This window comes from Eubalaena glacialis, chromosome 1 (genome assembly GCF_028564815.1).
Source record: "Eubalaena glacialis isolate mEubGla1 chromosome 1, mEubGla1.1.hap2.+ XY, whole genome shotgun sequence".
NCBI lineage: Eukaryota > Metazoa > Chordata > Mammalia > Artiodactyla > Balaenidae > Eubalaena > Eubalaena glacialis.
In genome coordinates, this window is record NC_083716.1 from 203,293,548 (window position 1) to 203,315,320 (window position 21,773).

Genomic DNA, 21,773 nt, shown 5'->3' on the forward strand with positions numbered 1-21,773 from the left:
TGCATACAACCAAAATGCATGTACCCCTTTTCCAGAAGAGGAGGAAAAGTCCATGAATGATGTTTACTCTTTGATGTCCTGTAACTTGAGTACTATGATGTAAAGTAAGTACATTTTATTATACTGTACTTTCATGGTACAATATATTACATGATAAGGGAATAAGAGAAGGAAGAAAACAAAGATATTTGCTTAATATACACACACATATCCATAACAAAATAAGGAGAAAATACTTATGACAATTACAGTCCTCATTTCTGTAACTGGTCATGTGGTTGTAGCTGGTATTTATAACTATCTTCTTCTACTATCCATTCTATATTCCTTTACCCTTCAGCAAGCATCTCAGTTGGTTGTCGTTCTTTACCTGGTGGGGTAACACAAACCTTCATTCCTGAAGGGTCTGGGCCACTAATAGTCCTGCCTAGATTGAGTTATTGTAGTTTTCCATTGACATTAATCATAGGGCATAGTGATACTAAGAGATGTCTTTAGGGGTCTCCTGTATTCCAGACATACTCAACATTACCTGCATTAGGGAGTAGTAGTTCCGTGTCCTCTGTGGTAGTCTGGATCAATCACCCCAGCCAGCATAATAACTCCCTTCTTTGCCTGTTGATTCAGAGACATGAAGAGCCCGAAGTGGCCAGGTAGCCGTCTTAGCTCCCAGTCCAGTGGAATAATTGTTGTGTCTCCTGAAGGAAGCATCCCTCATTTTGGAACTGAGACCTCTAAGCCAGCAGAGCATAGAGTCATGGAGACAGGAAGCAAAAATTTTGTGGGTCACTAGGGGTAATAATGAGTGGTACCACTCCCATTTCTACCCCTTGATTCCTAACTATGAGAGAAATAGAATCATTTCTGGATACTGATTTAGAGCATATACAACCTTCTAGAGAACCTTGCACCAGCCCTGCAAGATATTACCTAGCTGGTGCTGTAACCAGTTCTTCAAAAGGCTATTCCATGGGTCCATCAGGCCAGCTACTTCAAGATGGTGGGGAATATGGTAAGACCAGTGAATTCCATGAGTGTGGGCTCATTGCTATACTTCTTTTGCTGTGAAGTGAGTTCCTTGATTAGAAGAAATGCTGTGTGAAATACCATAACAGTAAATAGACATTCTGTAAGTCCATGGATGATAGTTTTGGGTTGTGTGTAGGGAAGGCAAATTCATATTCACAGTAAATGTATATCCCAGTAAGAGCAAAATGCTGCCTCTTCCAGGATGGAAGTGGTCCCATATAATCAACCTGCCAACACGTAGCTGACTGATCACTCCAAGGAGTAGTGCCATGTTGAGGACTCGGTGTTGGTCTCTGCTGCTGGAAGACTGGGCGCTTAGTGGTGGCCATAGCCAGGTAGGACTTGGTGAATAGAAGTCCATGTTGGTGAACCCACGCATAACCTCCACCCTTGCTACCATGACCACTTTGTTCATGAGCCCACTGGGTGATGACAGGGTGGCTGGGGAAAGAGGCTGACTGGTATCCAAAAAAATGGGCCATCCTAATTTCTTGATTATTAAAATCATCCTCTGCTGATGTCACCCTTTTGGTGAACATTTACCAAATGCTTTATGGGACACACATATCTTCATGTCTTCTGTCCATTCTGAGAGGTCTATCCATACACCTCTTCCCCAAATTTCCTTGTCACCATTTTTTTCCCAATCATATGCCTTCCAAATCCCTGACCATCCAGCCAAACCATTGGTCAAAACCCACAAATTGGTATATATCAATAATTACACATCTGGCCAGTTCCCCTTCCAAGCAAAGTGAACAATGAGGTGCACTGCCCCAAGTTCTGCCCACTGAGGTGATTTCCCCTTGCTACTCCTTTTCAGGGATGTCCTAGAAAGGGGCTGTAGTGCTGCAGATATTTGCTTTTGAGTGGTACCTGCATATTGTGCATACCTGCATACCTGTAAACCAGGTGCCAATCTTCTCTTCTTCTGTCAGCTGATCATAGGGAACTGGCCATGAGGCCATAGGTGCAGGCTGGGAGAGAAAAGGCACTGGAGCAGGAGTGTGGACCATGGGCACTTGGACTATTTCTTTATGTAATTTACCTGTGGCTTCAGGGCCTGCTTGGACCTGATTGGTCCTCCAATTTTTCTTTTAATCTATTGTATCATATTCAGATGTCTTTGTCTTTATGTCCTATTTTCTAGGTTTCTTTGAATTGATCTTCCAGTACTTCTTTATTTTGTAAATTAAACTTTTTATTTTGAGATAATTATAGACTCATATCCAGTTGTAAGAAATAATACAGGGAGATCCTGAATACTCTTTATCCAGTTTCCCTCAATGATAATATTTTGCAAAACTGTACTACTATATCATAACCAGGATACTAAAACAGTCAAGCAGAGATCTTTTCCATCCCTACAAGCATCCCTCATCTAGGCCTTTTAGATATATATAGCCACACCCACTTTCCTTCCCCACTCCATCCCTAATTCCTCACAACCAGTAATCTGTTCTCCGTTTGTATAACTTTGTCATTTTAAGAGTGCTATAAATGGAATCATACATTATGTAACCTTTTAGAATTGGTTTTTTTCACTTCACATAATTCCCTCCAGGTTCATGTAATTTGTTTAGTTTATCAATTGCTGTTCCATTTTATAGCTGAGTAGTATTCCACAGCATATTTGTCTAATCATTCAACTGTTGAAGGGCACCTGGGTTGTTTCCAGTTTTTGGCTATTAAGAGTAAAGCAGCTATGAAAATTCATGTACAGATTTTTCTTTGAACGTAACTTTTTCATATTTCTGGGGTAAATGCACAAGAGTGCAATTGTTGGATTACATGTATGGTAGTTGTATATTTAGTTTTATAAGAAACTATTAAACTGTTTTCCATAATGATGTGTCATTTTACTTTCTCACCAGCACTTTATGAGTGATCTAGTTTTTCTACATCTTCATCAGCATTTGATATTGTCACTATTTTTTATTTAATGCATTTGGATAGGTATATAGTGATACCTCATTGTGGCTTTAATTTGTATTTACCTGATGTCAAATGATGTTGAATATCTTCATGTGCTTATTTGACATCTTTATATCCTCTTTGGTGAAACGTTCGTTCATATTTTTTGCCCATACTCTAATTGAATTGTTTTTTACTGTTGAGTTTTTAACCAGTGTGTATTTGTACTTTTAATTTTTGCTTTCTCTATTTCCAAGAGAGCCTTCTTACTGAATTCCAATAATAAAAAAATCCCGATCCATTTTTTAGGAATACATGGCTTCTTTTTTTTTTTTTTTTTTTTTTTAAACATCTTTATTGAAGTATAATTGCTTTACAATGGTGTGTTAGTTTCTGCTTTATAACAAAGTGAATCAGTTATACATATACATATGTTCCCATATCTCTTCCCTCTTGCATCTCCCTCCCTCCCACCCTCCCTATCCCATCCTCCCTATCCCACCCCTCTAGGTGGTCACAAAGCACCGAGCTGATCTCCCTGTGCTATGCAGCTGCTTCCCACTAGCTATCTATTTTACATTTGGTAGTGTATATATGTCCATGACACTCTCTCACCCTGTCACATCTCACCCCTCCCCCTCCCCATATCCTCAAGTCCATTCTCAAGTAGGTCTGTGTCTTTATTCCCGTCTTGCCACTAGTTTCTTCACGACCTTTTTTTTTTTTTCCTTAGATTCCATATATATGTGTTAGCATACTGTATTTCTTTTTCTCTTTCTGACTTACTTCACTCTGTATGACAGACTCTAACTCCATCCACCTCATTACAAACACCTCCATTTCATTTCTTTTTATGGCTGAGTAATATTCCATTGTATATATGTGCCACATCTTCTTTATCCATTCATCTGATGATGGACACCTAGGTTGCTTCCATGTCCTGGCTATTGTAAACAGAGCTGCAATGAATATTTTGGTACATGACTCTTTCTGAATTATGGTTTTCTCAGGGTATATGCCCAGTAGTGGGATTGCTGGGTCGTATGGTAGTTCTATTTTTAGTTTTTGAAGGAACCTCCATACTGTTCTCCATAGTGGCTGTATCAATTTACATTCCCACCAACAGTGCAAGAGTGTTCCCTTTTCTCCACACCCTCTCCAGCATTTATTGTTTCTAGATTTTTTGATGATGGCCATTCTGACCGGTGTGAGATGATACCTCATTGTAGTTTTGATTTGCATTTCTCTAATGATTAATGATGTTGAGCATTCTTTCATGTGTCTGTTGGCAATCTGTATATCTTCTTTGGAGAAATGTCTATTTAGGTCTACTGCCCATTTTTGGATTGGGTTGTTTGTTTTTTTGTTATTGAGCTGCATGAGCTGCTTGTAAATCTTGGAGATTAATCCTTTGTCAGTTGCTTCATTTGCAAATATTTTCTCCCATTCTGAGGGTTGTCTTTTGGTCTTGTTTATGGTTTCCTTTGCATGGCTTCTTTTATCTTTCTGAGATTACTAATCATTTAAAAATTTTAAAGAGAATTTTGACATCTGCATTGGTTTTTCTTTTCTTTTTTCATTTTTATCCTTGAAATTCCTTTCTTTCACTTGCTTTATACTCTTTCTTCATTTCTCTATTGAGGCTTTCCTCAAATGGTGAGTGCTTCAGGTCTGCCCCTAATATTGTGGGACCCAGCCCAAGACTACAAATGGAAGCCCATACACCATATATCTAAACGTCTAGAAATTATAATTCAAGCTAACACACTGTTCAGTTTTCCTACATTTACAAGCATACTTTCAAAACAATGACTATAATAATTTTTAAAAAGTATGCAAAGCTGATTTTCTTATGCCTGGAAATCATTACAACATCAAAGACAATTGAATTTAATTATTACAGCTCATGTCTGAGTCTTCTATAGAGCTATTGATGTCTGGACAAGCAATAAAATAGATATAATTTATGAATGTTTAATAACACATTCTCTAAGTTATTTTTCTTGCCTTTATTTCAGCAAACTAATTATGTTATAAGCAAGATTTTTACATGATTTATGTTATTGACAGTAATGATCTACAGAATTAAAAATAGCCATAATTGTATTCAGAGTGTATACAATTTGAACACATTTTCATCAGAAAATGTAAGTTAAAGTGAATGTAAACATTTTTCAAGAGTATTGTCAAAACTTTGTTTTTATTCAAGATATTTAGAATGCATGCTTGTGGTTGTAATTCACTGTACTGGCTCTGTGATAAATCTGGAGTGAGAGGTATCATGTGTTCTCTAATACATTTAGTTTTTGTGCCTATGATATGTGGGGATCTTAAATGGAGAGCCAGGCAAGAGGCCAAAGACAGGTTCTGCTTGGGTTTTCCATTCATACTTGAGCAGGACACTAAAAAGACATTTTTCTTTGTTTAGCAGTGGGGCTTGTCAACCTGTACGTTTCTCTCTATGGTGAACAGACATAAATCTGGCCCTTTGTTGGATTCCCAGTTGTCAGTACTTGGACGTTTTCTCTCTGGGTATGTCATTTTCTCCAGAGGAGAATTCTCCAATCCCCTGTGGCTACTAGAATCTGAAAGTAGAGTAGGTGAAAGGGTGGGAGTGGGGCTCGGCGGGGTGGGGGCCAGGGAAGGATGGGGGACTCTTATTCAGACTGCGACATAATCCCCCTGAGTTCCACAATTTACATACCCATCCTTCACTAGTTCTGGTTACATTTCTTGCGAGCAAAATCTGGGGAGTCCATGAGGAGACCTGGAGTTTCAATAACTTCACATTCAGGCTCTCAACCAATCCTCCTGGTTAGGGCAATTCTCCACACCCACCCCTTCCCTGGTACATCTTAGTCCTTGGTTTTGAGGCTGTGGATGGGGAAATCAGCTCACTGCCTCTTGGCATCCCCTCTGCTAGGCTGGTTTCCTGGGCTGTGTCATCATTTGGTCATTTACTCCTCCACCCACATAGTATCTCCTAAATCTCACCGCCATCTCTAGTTCACTGTGGCCTTCTCTCCCATTCCATTCTTTTGTGCATTGGTACTTTTTGAGTATTTTTGTTCTGCTATTCCATGGAATTTTTGAAGCAACAGAGATAAATCTACCATGTTTACCTGAAAGTGATATCATCTTTTCAAATTTTGAATGCCCCTCTAAAAGGTAGCATATTTTAGTTAAGTCATGTTTGCTTGCATGTGCCACAGTCCAATTACAACCCATTTAAGCGAATACTACTATCTAACTAGTAATAGGAAGATTTATTGGAAGGTGTCAGTTAAGGTTACAACAGGAAATAGAATTCACCCAAATGGTTCAAATGAACATTAATGAAAGGGATGCTTACAGGGCATGGTTAAAGAAAGAAACAAGGGGTGGTGAGGTACATAGAGATCAGCAACAGTGGAAAGCGGGTACCACTTCTAGTGCTAAACACCTCTAGTGTTTCTAGAGCCTGGTGATAGTTGAAACCTTGAGGGAGGGATTGTCTGGGAGGAGTTGTAGTTGGCGGTATTGCAACTACTAGCAGAGAAGGCACTGAAGCACGGAGGAAGGGAGAGGGGAAGAAATACTCTGATGACCTGCAGGTGCTTCCATTGGCCAACTCCAATGGAAGCCAGGCAGCAGGAGACCCAGAGTGATGCAGTGTACTTTGGTCAGGTGCTGGAGCCCAGAGCACGTAAGAGAAGGGAAGGAAGACCTGGGGGAAGAGCTGGTAAGTGAAGTATAACCAGTACCGAAAAAGAATAGAGTATCTTGTAGAATCAGTGAAAGCTACTAGACTTCAGAAAGGGTGGGAACCTGGTCAGTTTCAGGAAACTTAACGATTCATTGAAATCTATTGTTAATATTTTGCATCGATATGATTCAGCTCCCAATACTTAGTCTTTATATCTCTTAGTTCAAATTCTTGACAAATTTTTATTGGCCATCAGACAGCCAGTCTAGTCTCTTTCCCTTGTCAGGTGCCACCAATGATCCAATTAGCTATGTCCAGTGGCTTATGTCATGTAGTATAGAGATGGCTGTAGGTGTTCACTCCCTTGGGTAAGAAAGCGTTTTAGAGAGAGGACTATAAATGGGAAGGCACCCCAAAAGGTATCAGCTACTCAAATGTAAAAGTAGTTATCCTACATTGCATGAAGTCATTAGCATACTATCAGAGCTCTGTCCTTAGGACAGAGGTAAGGTGATTAATTTTAGGCACCGTAACTAAGGGTCGGGAACAAAAGTACAAAAGGTGTGTACAGAGATGGTAGAAATATCATGTCTACTTCACAACCAGGGTTATTGTTAAGGGTAAGCAGGCTGTGCGTAATGCAACCCCAGGCACCACCATTCTGCAACAATGTAGATGGCACTCTCCTGGAATTTTGCAAAGTAGCAATCTTGTTCTCAACTTGGCTTAAGGACTTTTTCTACCATGAAATCACTTGTGTGGCATTCATAAATTTTGTACCACAAGGCTAGGGGGATCCTGGAACCAAGTTTTACCTCTTCCCATGTCTACCACCCATGAAAAGTGATGAAGCCAAATAGAGCCTTACGTGGCTTAACAGGGATAATGTCTATAAGAAACACCAAAAGTCAATAGAACATAGACAAGAGGATTCAAGACCCAGCCATTTGGGAAAAGCACAATACTTTTAAAATACCGATTGGGATTGACATATATACACTACTATGTACAAAATAGGTAACTAATGTGAACCTAATATATAGCACAGGGAAACTCTGCTCAATAATGTGTGGTGACCTAAATGGGAAGGAAATCTAAAAGAGAGTGGATAGATGCATAAGTATAACTGATTCACTTTACTGTACAGCAGAAACTAACACAACATTGTAAAGCAACTATACTCCAATAAAAATTAATAAAAAAATAAAAAATACATCAATTGGGAGCTTTCCTATGGTATGATGAAATACTGTTACATTCCTATCTACTCACTGTATACTGTCTCCATAAAAGGAAGAAAATTCACAAAGATTTTTCAATGACTGATAATTTTAGTAAAATTACTTGGGAAGGTTGTTTTAGCTTGTCAAACTCTTATAGTGATAATAGGATTTTAACAATACTGTAGAGCAGTGGTCTTTATCTTTTGGTCCCCCAGATCAGTAGCATCAGCGTCACCTGGGAACTCAGACGTGCAAATTCTCAGGCTGGTAAAAGTTTGAGAACCACTGCATCAGAATCACCTGATGGACTTGTTAAAACACAGCTTCTCCCCATCCCCCCAGCACCCCAGCATCTCCTCTGCTCCACAGTTGCTGATTTAGCAGGCCTGGAGTGGGGCTTGGTAATATGCTATTATTGGAGAGAAAGTTTTCTTAAAAAATAGTTTCCACCCAAAGATTGGTAAATGTATTAGGGAAAGTTTTTTGGACTAGTGAAACAGCACATGTTTCATATAATCCCTAGGAGGATACTTTCCAGACAGTTGGATTGTCTACATCAAAATACAAAGATTCTAAATTTGGCAAGATTTCTCATTTCTAATGTTATTTGCTTTGGGATTGTGAAGTCTTCAGAAATCTTTTATAAAACATTAACACGGAAAAACTTCAAGAGCTCACAGAGTTTCAAATTTAGAAGAAAAATCAGATAAGACCCTGTGTGTTACACGTGTAAATAGTCACTATTATAGTCACTATAATAGTCACTATTATAATTAACTGAATTTGAAAGTTGATTTCTAATGAGTATAAAATAAGCAACCAAGTTCACATTTCAGTGTCATTTGAGAATGTTCTGCCAGTATCCTAGAAAAAGAGGAAATTAAAGAATGGTCTAGACACATCTTACAAAATTTAATGGTATAATACTGTTCCTCGGCCCAGTAATTGCTATCTATATGCATTAGAGGGCTGTGCTTTTACCAACACAGATGCACCAAGCCAGTGAAATGACTTTGGAAAAACGGTGGGTCTTTTGGGACATTGGGTATCACCACAGCATCCATTACTAAACTGCTCTAGTATCATAGTAGATAAAAGAGTTATGTTTTATAGTCATGGAGAGCAGCCATGATACACATTTTCCTCCCTTTCATAATTTAATTACTGTCACTGCACATTATTATCAGCCATTACCACAGATTCCAGAATGTGGAAAGTCATTGGAGCTGGAGCAAAGGAGCCAAGTGAAACACCTGCAAGGGATTTCAAAAGTGATTACAGTTTAGTTGCTGTATCGCGAGTGAAAAATACAGAGGATGAAGCAAAGAAGTATCTGTTCTCCTTCCCTCTGGCTCTGTGCAATACTGTGTCGTGCATTCGCCTTGTGACTTCCATCAGCCCTGCTCCCTCAGAGCACACTGTGTTCATTCATACATATGGTCATTCAACAGACACTTGTGCCTGATAAATATTGACTAAAGAAAGAATGATCAATGTCTGTTAGCAACAGTTTTAGGAACAGATGCTGTTTTTGGAACTTGGTAGTCATCACACGGATGACAAGAGTATAACACATTTCTGTGCTAACGCCTGACAATTGTATGATTTTTCTCAAGTTCTTAAGGAGATTTCTTGCATAATATTTTATGTCACCCTAGCCCCAAGCTTGGGATTAGACCAGAAAGCAATGATCCCCCCAGTGGAGCCACAGAAGCCTATACTGGGTGACTTGACCCAGGTCTCGGGGCTAAGCAGTGGGGTGGGCACTCATACATAGGTTTTTCATTCTCAAGTTCAGCAATTAAGTTAAAACAGATAATAAAAGCAGTGCTGTTAGGGTTCACTTGCCCTTTCCAGAAAATCGAGTTAAGCTTTTCCCTTCTTCATTTGGTAAATGAGAACAGATTTTTTTTTTTTTAAACCAATTCCTTTCCCAAGATACAACTGGCTGCAGAATTAAGGACAGAGGTGAGAGAAGTCTAACCTTGGTGCCCAAAGTTCAGGTACCTTCCAGGCGTTGGGGCCCCTGGTGGTAGGTGCAATGGTTAGGAAATTGTAGCCATTCAATGGAGGTTTCCTCCTACTGGCCTCTCTGTCCTCTTTTCTAGCCTCAGCTGCTCAGACCCTGGCCCAGGCAACGTACCAGGAATGTGCTATTTCTATAAAACAATGTGTGCTTTCGTAAAACTAGCTTTAAATGCTTCTCCTCCTTCCGTACATGTTGAAAATTGCTGTTTCTAGCTGGAAAGAGACTGCATAAAATGCCTTGTAAGAATAGGGGCACAATATACATCCTATCCAGCGGTACGGCTGTTGGTTTTGTTGCAGGGGAATCTGAGAAGCTTCCTTAAGATTCCTCAGATTCCATAGTTAGTTTCATATAAGCTAAAGTAAAGCTAGACAAACAAAGAAAGTGTATTCAATTTTAGCTCAGACTATAAAGTAAAACAAAAATAAGCAGAACATGATTCAAGGTTTCCCTTGAGGTGCCTGCAAGTCTTGCACAAAATATATTGGTATAAATAAAGTTATATTTGTGCCTGGCGATGTAGATAGGTTATATTTCTAAACATTTTGTGTATATAGCTAGTAGGAGATATCATTGCATGTTTATTTTTAAGAAATTTTATTTTTAACATCGTATTTACTGATCATGAAGCATGCTAGACATTAGTTTTGTTTTTAGAAAAAAAAAGAAAAGCAAAAAACTGTTTATTCTGCCGTAGAAATGCAGATTACTCTTCACAGGTCCTGACAAGCTCTGTCTAAGGCGTCCCTTTCAAGGTAGACAGTGATATGGTGTTTTTGGTCAGGGCAGGGAACAGAACAACTCCTACTTCGTTCAAGCAGAAATGGACTTACTACAGGGCTATACACGGTTTACAGAATTGTTAGGAAGGTTAAAAATTGAGCCTCAAAGAATTGCTTTAAGAGCTTAAAGGCCAACAAGAAACCACAGAACTAAGAAGCTGCTGGTGCCCAAATCAAGTGGCCCTGCCACAATCAGGAGGCCGCTGCGATCAGGAAGCCCAGCAGCGGAGCAGGCGTCTTCGGTGACCGCTTGCTAACAGAACCAGCTGAAGCAGCAGGGATGCCAGCCTCTGCCTCCTTGCTGCCCTCCAAATGTCATGAAAGTCCATCTGACAGAGTAGCCTCAACCAGATCCAGAGCCCTAGATGCAAGGGAGCCCAGGAAATGGGATGTTTGTTCTTAAGCTTTCCAGCATTGAACTCAAGAATGTGCATCCATCACATTTTACCTGTCTGCTTCCCTAGAATGGGCACTGAGATTGCTTGCTTTCTGCAACCGCAAAACTACAATGAAGATTCTTCTGGACTGTGTGATATTTTCTCTGGGATATATATATATACCCAGGGGTTAGGATAGCATGGTTAAAGGGTATATGCACACTTTTTTTTGGATAAGTACTACCAGAATATCACTCTCTAGAATGGTTCTACTAGTCTAACTCCCAAAAGTTTAACATATAAATAACTTTACATTTATACATACTATCATCATGTGAATAGTTTCTTTCTACTTCCAAGGAAGAGCCTGTTTATATTTAAAAGCCAGGCAGCAGATTTTTATGAAGTATTTTGTCTGAAACAGTATAAATAGAAGATAAATCAGTGGACTAACAGGATAGTTTCTTGAAATTTTAGGTTCTTTCATAAAAATGGGCAGTAGAGAGAACACTGCAGGCTCTTGTGTCCAAAGAATCTTAGAATCTTAGATCAAACCCTGCTTGTGAGACATTAGGCAAGCTCACTAACTCTCTTCAAGACTAATTTCTTTGAATATCAGTAAAATGGTGGTAATGATACTAAGGATGTTGTTGAAGAATCGGAGTTCATGGATAAGAAGCAATCAAGAAAATGGCTGGCACATAGCCCTGGTGCAGGAAATGTCAGTTATTCTGATGGGCACCCACGGGCTTATCCCTACAATAGCTCATATACATCTCCCAGATGAATGCATTTTGTGGCAAATGGAGACCTAGATTGTTGACTACTATAGCTGTTTCCTCTGGCTGGGTCCTCCTTGGGGCTGGAAGAGTTACAGAGCTAAAGCTAAAGTGTTCCTTGCTGCTCTCTTGGGGGACTGGGAATGTAAAGGAGATAGAACACACACACCCACGTTTTGCTTGTTCACCTTTACCGGTGACCTGTGACTGTGGAGAAACACCCAGAGGAGAGCGGAGGGTGGCAGCAGCCCTTGAGTGCGGTCTTCGGCTCTCAAGAGTGGAGGTTCCAGGTCCATGGGTGCCCCAGCCCTTCCCCCACACTGTTTCATGCGCAGGTCTGTTCCTGATAAGATAACTCCCCTTTGGGTTAGGGGCCAACCTCTATCTTCCATAACAACCTACATTCCTTCTCCTTGGAACAGAGCTTAGCATTCTATACTGTACTTGTCTTTTGCTTATGAATGACAATATATTTGGCCATGCCCATGCTTGTTCTTCCTTTCTGGAAGGTCCTGAGAACTTCAGGTGACTTTTTTTTTGCGTGATTTCTGTATCCGTTCAGGTGCAGTCAGCAGGTAGAAATCAGATCAGCTATTTAAACAGAGTGAATTGAATATAGAGAATCATTAACTAGGTATAGTGTATAGTTGTTAACTAGGTAGTGAAAAGGCAGGAAGAGGATGCTGATGTATCTCAGAGGTAACAACTGCAGAAGGCAGCTCTCACCCTTAACTAGAGCTGGAGGTAAAAGGCCAAGGTGGAAATTACTAAAAGGCAGAAGCTCAGAGGAGGGGCCTAAGGAGGTGCCTCTCAGGTCCCTGGAAGGGGGCTGCTCAGGTGCTGCTGGCATCGGTTCAGTGAGGCCGGCCCTGCAGTTGTTAGAAAAACTGCAGGCTGCATTCAGCTGCTGCTATCGTGCTGGGAGGAACTGCAAGGCCGGAGTGACCCTGGAACTCCAAGTACACAGAAGGCAATGGAGGCCCAAGAGGAGCAAGCTCTACCCGCTCCTCCAGCCAGCGCACTCCCTCTAGCGCCCCCTATCGACAGAGTCCAGTGGAGTCGGCCAGCAAAGAAGAGACCTGATTTACAGAGACTCAGTCCCATTAGCCTCAAACAGAATATAAGAAGGTGAGTTTGGAGCTGAGAGACGATAGCACAATAACTGACATGTTTCTTAAAATACTTCATGTTACATTTAAAAAATTAGGACACATCCGAATGTCCATCCACAGATGAATGGATAAACAAAATGTGGTATATACATACATTCAGGAGAACCTTATTCAGCCTTCAAAAAAAAAAAGAGGACTTCCCTGGTGGCTCAGTGAATGAGAATCCGCCTGCCAACGCAGGGGACACAGGTTTGAGCCCTGGTCTGGGAAGATCCCACATGCCACAGAGCAACTAGGCCCCTGCGCCACAACTACTGAGCCCGCGTGCTGCACCTACTGAAGCCTGCGCACCTAGAACCTGTGCTCTGCCACAAGAGAAGCTGCCACAATGAGAAGCCCGTGCACCGCAAGGAAGAGTAGTCCCTGCTCACTGCAACTAGAGAAAGCCCACGTCCAGAAACAAAGACCCAACGCAGCCAAAAATAAATAAAATTAAAAAAGAAAAAAAAAGGAAATCCTGCCACATGCTACAACATGAATGAAGCTTGAGGACATTATGCTAAATGAAATGAGCTGGTCACAAGAGGACAAATACTGTGTGATTCCACTTATAAGAAGTATCTAAAGTAGTCAAACAGAAACAAAGAATGGTGGTTGCCAGGGATTGGGGGAGGGAGAAATTGGGAGCTGCTGTTTAATGGGTATAGAGTTTCAGTTTTTACAAAGATGAAAGGTTCTGGAGATCTGTCGCACAATAATGTGAATACCCTTAACACTACTGAACTGAACACTTAAACATGGTTTAGATGGTTGATTTCCTGTTATCGTTTTTTTTACCACAAATAAAAAATTTTAAATATTATAAAAACATTAGGACTCCTAAGTATTGGCTATTTCTAAGCCATTTTAGGTCTCTTTACTAATTTCTCAGCCTGATTTCCATAGGTGTCTCCACATTGCTTCCTGGAGAATCCTTGATCCTCTTCCCATAGTGCTTTGGGGTGATTTTTGATCTCTTCTTCATTGTTACTTTAATAATAATCATAATACAAATGATAAAAGCAACTATTTATGAAATATGGTTGCAAAATAAGACACAGCCATCTTGCAAAAAGGCTCTGCTTCACAACAACTTTTAAGATCTTATATTAATAGAATGGTCCAAAGTAAAACAAATTGTTTAGGAAACCAGCAAAAACATTTTAATTAGGTTTACAGGACACAATGAAATTTCTTTGTTGAAATTGTGTGTAGTGGAGCCAGGTTTATACTGTTCCATGGGCCACTCTCTGTTAAATTGCCTGCTGGAGCCAACCTTTGCCATGCTGCTCATAAACTTTTACAGTAAATATTCCATTATTGGACACTGGGGTGGAGAGTGATGGAAGGGAATGTAATAGTTTTAGCCTTAAATTTACCCTTCCAAATTTGTCATAGACATACAGCGCAAGATGAGCCTGTAAGTCATGAGGGTGTTCACCTCTCTCGAGGCCGGATTGCATTTAAACCACTCCAGACAGATGAGGGAAGTGCCCCTGAGGAGAAGGGAGAAGTGATCCCACAGCCTCCCTTAGTAACTCATCCTCATGTTTGACAAATGTGGCCACCAGGGTCTTTGTCGTCAGCCCATGTCTCATCTGCTGCAATTTCCTCCTCCATCTTCCCCCTTCTGGTTTCATCATTAATGGAGATTGGAACCAGCTGGCCCCCTTCTTCTGTAGAAGAGGCTCTTATAGATGTGAAAAGGACTATTCAGTTTCTCTTCAACTACTTTGCTGAACAATACTTTCCTATAACTTTGCCCCATACATTTTATTTTTCAGATCCTTCAATGATCTTTGTTTTTTTAATACATTTATTTATTTTATTTATTTATTTTAGGCTGTGTTGGGTCTTCACTGCTGCACGCGGGCTTTCTCTAGTTGTGGCGAGTGGGGGCTACTCTTCGTTGCAGTGCGCAGGCTTCTCACTGCGGGGGCTTCTCTTGTTGCGGAGCATGGGCTCTAGGCGCGTGGGCTTCAGTAGTTGTGGCACACGGGCTCGGTAGTTGTGGCTCGTGGGCTCTAGAGCGCAGGCTCAGTAGTTGTGGTGCACGGGTTTAGCTGCTCTGCAGCATGTGGGATCTTCCCGGACCAGGGCTCAAACCCGTGTGCCCTGCGTTGGCAGGCAGGTTCTTAACCACTGCGCCACCAGGGAAGCCCGATCCTTCAGTGATCTTTTTTGATGCTTCTCTGAATCCTTTGTAATTTTACCATACTGCTCTAAAATTGTGGAATTCCAGTTTTCATGAAACTCTAATACATTTCTAAACATTTTTTAAATGAGTGGAAGGATTACTCATTCCTGTATAATATTCATTTTAAAATAATGTCATTATTAAATCACCTCCTAAATCTTCATGGTTTTTCTGACAAAAAAGGAAAAAATGTCACTCTCACCACTTTCTGCAAAGCTATAAGCCCTTGTCAAGTCAGATAGAAAATTAGCTTCTCTTTGAGAGATTTTTAATCTATATAAAAAATAAGAAAGAGATAAGGAAAATATATAAATATATATTGGTAGAAATGAGGATCAGTTCAGATGAAAATAACTGTGAGAGATTTTGCCCATATCACAAAAATATTTTGTCATTCTCTTCTTAAAAAATATGTATAAAGAAGAAAGTTAAAAACACCTAAAATCACACCATTTTGAGGTATCAGGATTTAACATTTTAGTGACCATCTTTTTGTTTCTCTTTATATTTATTTTCATATATTTATAATTATCTTAAATGTGATCATGTTATTTTTATTGGTCATGTTTTAAAAACATTTTTCTGTGTGTATTCTTATTTTCACATGATCTCCCTCCTTCCCCCAAATAACTGATGTATTTATTCTTCCATTTATTTCCATGGATATGTAATCATATTCTAGTATGTATTTAAAGGCTTGTCGTTGTTTTAAAGAAAATGATGGAGTCTTCTTTACATCTTGCTTTTCTCACTAAACAAATATTTATAGAAATTTCTGCCAGGCAACCTATATAAATTTAACTCATGTATTTTCGTGGCTGCATAGTGGTATGAATGTAACTCAATTCAGCCAGTCCCCCATGTGTGTTTGTAATATTCATATTAGGTTAGATCTTCAGAATGTGGTTCTATAGCCATTAATATATCAGAACAGGAGTACAAAAGGCATTAAATAGCTATGGCAATAAAATAAAAGCAAATGAATCATATACCGTACACAAAAATCTAGAGAAAGAGTTACAAAGGAAATAGAGAAGCAGAAGGAATAAATTAATAAAGATAAAAATAGAAAATAATGAATTAGAACACAAAATAAAGCAAAAAGAGTGAACTAATGAATAAGTTAAAAAAAAAAAAAAAAAAACTTCTTCTCTGGGAAAAAAATCAACAAAATAGAAAAACCACTGGTCAAACTAACAAAGAAAAGAGGAAACTTAGATATACAAAATTAGAAATCATGAGATGGACGTTCAGAAGAGAGAAATCTTTAAAAATTATAAAAGACTATTTTTCACAACTCTCTGCAAATAAATTTGAAATAAGTAATTTTCTGGTGTAATACAATTCACCAATAGGTATAGAATCTATAAATAGACCGATTAACATAGAAGAAATAGAAAAATCAAACAGCACTCCACTCTAAAGGCCAGATGGTTTCACACAGGAATTTACTAAAACTTTAAAGATCAGTTAATCCTAATTCTAATAGTATTTAAACTATTCCAGAGCATGGTTTGAGAAAAGAAAAAAAACTTCTGAATTCTTTTTATGAAGTAAATTGATCTCCAAATCTGACAAAATTTGCACCAAAAAAATAAAGCTACCAGTCAATCTCATTATGACCATCAATGAAAATGTTCTAAATAAAAGGTTAGGAAAAAGAATCTAACAGCTCATTAATAAAATATTACATTATGAGCATATAAAGTTTTCTTGCAATGTAAAGTCTTGACATTAGAAAATCAGCTAATGTAATCTATCATTTTAATAGAAATAAAGATAAAAATCATATGATCAACTCCATATATGCAGAAAAATAATTTGACAAGATTCAACACTAGTTCATTAAAATAAAAACTGGTGGATACTTTCTAAACAAGAATATATATATATATTTAAAAGAATGTCTTTTATATATATCTAAAAGAATGTATATATATATATATCTCCACCTAAAGCCAGTTTTACTAAATGAGCAAGCATTAGAGAATTTCTTGCTAAAATGACCAGGAAGGCAAACATTTCCACACCATATTAGTAGTAATAGGCAATGAATTTAGACAAGATGAAGTAATTAGAGGTATAAGAATTGAAATGAAGAAGTAAAACTATCTCTATTTGTGGATAATATTATTATATAGCTTGATTCCCAAAAGAAATAGTGAAAAACTACTCTAAACAAAAAGAGAATTTAGTAAAGTAGCAGTTTATGAAACTGTCATACAAAAATTAAACAAAAATCAGTTCTACAAGTAAATATATATTCAATGATCAGGAACATTCTTCTTGCCAGTGCCTCTCCAGATTCTAGAAAAGCTTATTTTGTAAAAGAGTTCTCAGGAAGTGCTGATGGGAATAATATCCTATTCTTACATGTTCACAACAGTTTTTTTTTGTGTGTGTGTTGTGTTTATACTTAAAGGTCAGTTTGAATGGACATAAAATACTTGGCTCACATTTTCTTCTCTTGAGCAACCTAGATATATTACTCTGTTGTCTTCTGGTGTAAAACACTGCTGTTGTAAAGTGTAATATCAATCTGTTTTTTTCCCCTTATAAGTGACTTGGTCTGTTTGCCTGGATCCCCTCCCTTTTCTTTTTAAAATGCTCAGTAGTTTTACTAGGCAATGCTTTGATGTTGACTGCCTGATTTGATTTTTTTTCCAAGTATACAAAATGCCCTTTAAATATGTAGATTCAAGTTTTCTTATATTTCAGAAAGCATCATTGAATTACACATTGTTTCGTGACTCCTATGTATGCTGAAGCTTCTTTGCCTATCTACTATATTGATTGCTTCTCTCAAATCTTTATAATTTTTTTCTTCTTTTCCTTTTGCTTTTAAAGTTTTTCTTCCTTTTAATCTCTTATTTCTTTTATGGCATTATTATTTGCTCTTGTGTTCTTTCCAGTTTGTCTTAATTCCCGACATGCCTTATTATGAGTTCTAATTTTTCTCCTTTGTCAGCTCTCTTTTGCTTAATCACCTCATTTCTGAGATTTTTTAAATTTTGATTTATGCTATTCTTTTATTGCTTCTATAATTTTCTTATATTCTTTTAGCTTGTTTTAAATATGGACTTCCCTGGTGGCACAGTGGTTACGAATCCGCCTGCAATGCAGGGGATGCGGGTTCGAGCCCTGGTCCGGGAAGATCCCACATGCTGTGGAGCAACTAAGCCCGTGTGCCACAACTACTGAAGCCCACGTGCCTAGAGCCTGTGCTCTGCAACAAGAGAAGCCACCACAATGAGAAGCCTGCGCACCGCAACGAAGAGTAGCCCCCGCGAGCCACAACTAGAGAAAGCCTGCACGCAGCAATGAAGACCCAACGCAGCCAAAATAAATAAATAAATAGACATCCACAAATTTCCGAATGCCTTTATTATTTGCAGCAATATTTTTCTGCTCTTTATTCATTTTCCGCTTATCATAACTTTATAGGAAATTCACTTGCAATTGTCTTTTGTTGCTAGTGTTTAAGGGGGTGTGGTTTCCTGAATTTCTCAGGAGAGGAGGATGAGGAGTCAGTATAGTTTGCCTAGCTTTGTCACTCTGGGGCTCTCTTTTGTTCTTATCATGAAGTGTTTAAAATATTACAAGCTTGTACTTTCCGAGATCTGTCCTCTCTCCTGCCCCTTTTCTTCCCTTTCACCGCTCTGCTCTTGCTGCATCCACTGTTGGAGTGTCCACCTCTAATATAACTCACTCATTCTTTTAGCATGGCCCATAGGTGAGGTCTCATCCTGCCAACTCAGACAACCCAGACTCTTGGTGGAGCGTCAGCTTCCTCCAAGATTTAGCTGTGACTCTCATTTAAACCTCACTTTGGGTGGTCACTTCTCCAGCCCTCTGCTAGCCGGTCACTTTGTCCCTGTTCAGTGACACATTCCCGCTCCGCAAGTTGGCCACTGGCACTCTCAGCTCTCTTTAGTGCCTGCCTGCCCCATGCTATGGGGAACTGAGGAGACAGGTTGGGGTGGGAGTGGTGTGGGCAATTTCCTTAGGCCCTCTGCCTGTTTATACCTGCCCTCATTGCTCTGGGGATCTAAGTGTTTCTCTTGATGCACCACTCATTCTCCAATATCTGTTTTCACCCTGGTTGGGGTCAGGAATAGAGCTCTTTTAGATAACTCCCTGTGTTATCTCTGTATTCTGAGCATTTTTTTTCTCTGTGTGTGAATACTGTATTTGTGTGTGTGTGTGTGTGTGTATGTGTGTTTTCTATTCTGAATGCTCCAGATTCTCAAGCCTTGAGTTGCACACATGTTTGGTCTTTCAAAAGGCCTGGTTCTTGCAATGGAAGGTCTGGCTTTTGTTCTTTAAGTTTCCTGTGATTGCTCCTGCTAGGCATTTAATAATAATATTTAGAAATGTGTCTACCTGATTTTTTTCTTGCTGTATCTCGCTTTCCTCAAGAGCAGAGCATATGAAAAACTGTCACTGTTATTGCCTAAATGCTTGGGAAGAGGGTCATGAGTATAAATGTGTCCTAGAGGTTGTAAAAGAAAATTGTCCCAAATCAGATCTGATCTGGGACAGAACTTTTGTGTGATGTAATTCACAATCTCCTTTCAGGGAGAAAATAGCAATCCTGATAAAATGTTTAAACCATTTCCTGAGGAACTTTAATGGGATTAAAAAGCTGGGAGCCCAGTCACCTACATACCCAGCTGATATCTGTCAAGAATTTAGTAACCTTTAACCAACCACTCTTTTCTTTTTGATTTGAGTCTAACCAATGGTAATCTAACCCCATGCATCGCGATCAGAGGTATTTTTTCCCCCTAGGGAACATTTAGCAATGTTTGTGGTTGTCACAGCCTGGTGGAGGGAGCGGGGGTTTCTACTGGCATCTAGTGTGTAGAGGCTAGGAATGCCGCTAAACATCTTGTAATGCACTGGGCAGTCCTCTACCCCCCAAATAAAGAATTATCAGGTCCAAAGTGTCCATAGTACTGAGCATGAGAAACACTGATCTAGCCATTCTCTTTTCCTGTAAATTCTCTATTGAATCTTTGAATTGGTCTGCTATAGGCTTTTTTCCCTTGAAGCAAGATTTATTAAAATTTTTATATATTCTCATCACTAATGTGTTTAACAATTTTTGTTTTTTTAAATGAGGTATAAACTTCAGTTACTTCCTAAAATATGATCCCACTACACTGGGTATCAGGCAGCTAAGAACTACTCTGAGACTCATGAGGGCATAATTCCCAGGTCAGGCAGGAAATCTCCATCTTCCGCTTTAAACAAGGACTTCTGTTGTCAGAGCTGGTAATAACTTGGTACTGACCTGGCTCACCATGCTGATGTTGACTATTGAGACTAAGCCCAACAGTATGATGTTCACTACTATCTCCTAATTCTTTAGTTCCTAATTCAGCTTGGCTCACAACCCATCAACTTGTCTCCTCGTGGCCCAAGTGCTCAAATTTATTTTTTGTTCTCATGCAACTCTCTTTGTTGCATCTCTTTGTTGCCTGCCTTTCGTATCACCAAGGGGATGCTGCTCTGTGGACACTGCTTTTCTTTCTGACCACATGTTGCACTTGTAGAAACTAGTCTTCTTACCCTCTCCCACCACCAGGAAGGCCAAATAGGAAGATCAGCTGGTGAGATGGGGAGCGGGAAATACAAAGTGCATTTCCATCCTGCCTGTGGGAGAATGCAGAGGACACACAAGATAGCTTGTGAAAAAGACGATCACAGCCTCTTCTCTGAGTTTTGCCACATACCTAGGAGAGGAGTGAATGTACCTGATCTTTATTTTTGAGAGGCAGATGGAGGTATTGGTAGTAACACGTGGGTTCACAACATAAGGAAGACAAGGAGGAAAAAAAATTCTACAGAATTGTTTGAAAAGAGACTTAGTAGGGTCTTTTATATTTTCATGTGAAAGAAGAAGTTTTTTAAAAGACACGGCTCACCTAGCAGAGACCCTGTGTTTAAAGCAAACCAACATAGTAGTCTTTCTAAGAGAATGATGAGAAAACAAAAGCCAAATATTCATGCATTCAAGGCTATAGAAAGTTGATGTGGAAGCTGGGAAAGAATATTTTAATAAGAAAATGCTTTTCTTCAAAGTGAAAGGAAAAGTGAGAGCATTTGAAAAAGTATGAGATTCTGAACATATACAACTTATTAGACATCTTCTTCCACAGTATTCTCAACTGAAAAATTAGGTAGATTTCTAGGTATTCGAGATTAGTGCCTTGTACTGTTGGCTCACATCTTGCAGTTTTACTTTTTTAGAGAATCAGACTCTGATTTTCTTCCAAGCACTCTCAAACAGCCAAAACTGCATGTAATCATCTAAAAATTCTCCTGTGTCCTGGCCAGCGGGCTCCTCTTCAATTTGCCTCTGATGCCTGTGCTCACTTTTCACCTCACTTCCCCTCACATGTCATATTTCTTTCTAGAAATAAAAACCTTGGTAATTCTTTCTGACACAATTTAAGCTACATTCTTAAATCTTACTCAGTTATCTGTCAGGAATTTTTTTTAATTATTAGACTTGGCCCAAACCTCCAAGTCAATTCTGAAGGTGTTGTTATATGTGATGACAGTGACATGGCTTTGAAGGAATGCATGTTCCTATCGTGTT

General features: G+C 39.1%; 1 pseudogene; it reads right to left on the reverse strand.

Annotated features, from left to right (window-relative positions):
- Positions 1–245: 245 nt before the first annotated feature.
- LOC133091817 (uncharacterized) lies at positions 246–12,668 on the reverse strand (annotated as a pseudogene).
- Positions 12,669–21,773: the final 9,105 nt, after the last annotated feature.